This window comes from Nomascus leucogenys, chromosome 12 (assembly GCF_006542625.1).
Source record: "Nomascus leucogenys isolate Asia chromosome 12, Asia_NLE_v1, whole genome shotgun sequence".
Classification (NCBI taxonomy): domain Eukaryota; kingdom Metazoa; phylum Chordata; class Mammalia; order Primates; family Hylobatidae; genus Nomascus; species Nomascus leucogenys.
In genome coordinates, this window is record NC_044392.1 from 84,373,799 (window position 1) to 84,377,344 (window position 3,546).

The 3,546-nt window shown below is 38.4% G+C and overlaps 1 non-coding gene across 1 annotated transcript; it reads left to right on the forward strand.

Annotated features, from left to right (window-relative positions):
- The first annotated feature begins 3,174 nt into the window (after window positions 1-3,174).
- Window positions 3,175-3,277, forward strand: LOC115837735. The gene has a single exon (XR_004032794.1). It is a non-coding gene; the product is annotated as a U6 spliceosomal RNA (small nuclear RNA).
- Window positions 3,278-3,546: the final 269 nt, after the last annotated feature.

The following is a 3,546-nucleotide window of genomic DNA, read 5'->3' on the forward strand; positions in this document are numbered from 1 at the left end:
AACAACCATGGACTTCCCTGAGGGGACTGTTTTTCCAAAACTCCGTGAAATCAGGTTGGCAGGCCAGGACAGACATAATGCTGCAGCTACACGTATCCCTTGAAAAACCACAGGAAATAGCACACTCAGAGTCCGCACAGTACCACATGGGAACAGGCCAAGACGGGGCTCCTGGGGTGCTCACCAGGCATCATGAGCGGCAGGTACAACTACCTACTCACCCACAGTCAAGACCATTGCCCCTCTCACTGGCTGCTCCTTTTTCCTGACGAAGAAAATTTCCAGATGTACACACCTCACTCAAAGGGAATAATTAGGCTTTAAAAATCTTCTGTGGGGAGGCACTCACACACCCTTGCAGGCTTATTCTCCAGGGATGCCGAGCTCTACCATGCACATATAATAGTAACAGCAGCTTCCCTGTGAGTGTGCTTCCCTCTGTGGGATTCCAAAGTGCTGTACACACCATGGGGAAAATCTGGCAAAAGAATTCAGGTAGTAGATAGCCTTTTCATAAATCCTTTCTCTACCTTCCTAATAAGGGGAAAAGAGGAAGGCAGGGAGGAGAAGACAAGGCAAGATGTGTTCACAACTTGCCTCCTTCTTCTGTCTGACTCAGAGGTTTTGGGTCTTGCCTGTTTACCTGATCTCCATTCTCTAGTGTTCTGAGAAAAGGAGAGGTAGAAGTTATAATGGAAGAATCTACAGAGAAAATCAATAAGAATAAAGACACCATATGATGCCCCAAGGGGCTGTACGGTGAAGGAAATGTGGCATATTGGGAGGCATTGTGCAGGAGAGGGAGCCTGGAGAAAAGAGGTGGCAGAAGGATTAATATAGGGGCAAAAGGAAAGTATTTTTTTGGACTGAGTAAGTGAGAAATTTCTGCAAGTTTTTTTTGGGCAAAACAATGGAAGACAATGGGTGATATTACCATACCTTGCATTGGTCTATGTACTTGAACTTCTTTCAATGACTGAAATATACAAGAGAAGCTTTGAATTTTTATTGCAACCATAATCTTTTAACTAGACCACTGCTCCGGTATGGGACCACACTGTGGAAGCTTTCTAGGCCTACCTAGAGAGTGGTTCCATACATATTTGTGCTACCTATCCATCTTTTCTGCAATCTCCAAAGATATTTTGTCCCATTCAACTACCTCCTAAGAATCAGCCTTCTAGGCTCTTTTCTCCTCTTCCTCTGGAAATGCGCACTTGACCTTGGGTGGTCTCCATCCAGAGTACTCACCAAAATGAGGTTTAGCCAGTGAGTGGAGAATAATGTTTAAACTAATGAAAAGGTAAGGACTCTTTGATTAATGTACTATCATTTGCCTACCCTTCCAGATACACCCTTCTGCACCCTGGTCTAGGTCCCAGGGGCTGACCTGTGATGGACGACAAGAATCCTTTGTCCTCTAACTTGTGGTTGAATTTAGTCAATGGGGAACACTAGAAGGAGATCTGGAGATAGGATCTGGTGATAGGATCTGGTTGTTTACTCCCAAACTCATTTCCTGCTCTACAGGAGTGTCCCTCAACCACTGGCACAGCCTCAATTGAAAGACCTCTCCACACAGCTCTCTCTCCTTCCCTGGGTTTTGCTAACCACTTTCTTCCTCACTCATTCAGACCTGAGGTTCCCTAGCTCTGGAGTCTGGAATTATCCCTTGTGAGTTCTCCCTGCTCCTCACCCACGTCCTTGTAAATAGTCTTTTTATTAGAGTGTCTTTCAAATTACCAAATTGGAGTGTACCATCTGTTTCCAGCTGGAACCCTGACTGACACAGTTGGTAGAATGAAATTCACCAAAGCAAAATGCATAGCCTACCCAGAGGGCAAAAATAAAACAAAGGTGCTATTTATTAAGCAGTCATAAAAATAAACATAAGCTGAAGAAAAATCTTGTCAGACTTAGGTTACATAAGAAAGCATTAAATTGAAACAAATAAACCATATTGTAATACAGATTCCTATAGAAAGACTATGATTCCTATCACTGTATTATAAGAAAGACTGTAAAAAATTGTTTACAACCATTTTCCTTTTAAAATTTCTTTAAAAATTAAGAAACAACCCAAAACACTATTTTCAATAAAGCAGTTAACCCTAAAAGACCAAGATGAAAAGGATCTGGCTTGGATCATGAAGATTCTAAAGAAATTAAAGGCAAAGTAGAAGAAGTAAGATCTGCATTGGAAGCAGTAAAGAGCAGAATTGCCACTGAATAAAATCAAGTCATTGGTTGTGAGGAATTCACTTGAGGGACTCCATCACACACAGAAGAAATGTATAAAAAACATCAGCTGAAAATAAGCTGAGCACTAAGTGAAGTTACTAAATAGCCTACATACGAGATGGACATTCAATAAGCAAAGATTTCTAGTATAGCAGAATAGCTATGTAGAAACCATAACAGGAAAAGATACCATTAATCTTAGAAACAATAATTATACACTTAACATATTTTTATATTAACAACAAATTAATTTATGGAGTAGTATGAGGAAAACTATAGAGCTTTATTGAGTTATAAAAAATAAATGGAATGGCATGTTACATTATTGACTAAGAAGATTCACTACTGTAAAAATATCAATTATGCACAAATTAATATAGGGTTTTAATGCAATAATAATCAAAATCCTAGTGGGACTTATGTTTGGTCTGCAGTGGAAAGAGCAAGAACTTGACAAAATGATTTTGAATTTATGTAAGAAAATTGCAAAAAATCACAAAGAAAAACAAGTTCAAAGAAAAAAAATTGACCTACCAAGTTACACTATTAAGTTACAATAATTAAAACATTTTATTAGTTGTACAATTATGAAAAAAGCTAATACATGCAAGAGAATGATATTTTTAAAATAATAGTTTTATAAGTACATAATGACACATCATAAATCCATGAAGAAAAGAGATTATTCAATAATTGATGCTAAAACATGAGGTAAAATCTTTGAAAAAAATGTGTGCCACTTCACCTCATATTACACCAAAACCAATTCCAAATGAATTAAAGAACTATAATTGTTAAATTATACCAAAAAAAGCTAGACAAATTGATATATGCTTATAAGATCTTGGACTGAGGAAGAATTTTCCACATAAAAGTAACACAAAATATCATAAAGAAATAGTTTATTAGTTTTTTTTTTTTAAAAAAAAGCTAGTGCTGGCTTCGGCAGCACATATACTAAAATTGGAACTACAAAGAATTAGTACATCCCCTGCACAAGGATGAGACGCAAATTTGTGAAGCATTCTACATATACATATATTTATACTTTAAGTTCTGTGATACATGTGCAGAACGCACGAGTTTGTCACATCAGTATTCAAGTGCCACGGTGGTTTGCTGCACCCATCAAACCGTCATCTACATTAGGTATTTCTCCTAATGCTGTCCCTAATGCTATTCCCTCCGAATGCTATCCCGCCCCTACCACCCCAGCCCCCCACAGGTCCCAGTGTGTGATGTTCTCCTTCCTGTGCCCGTATATTCTGGTTGTTCAACTCACACTTAGGAGTGAGAACATGTGGT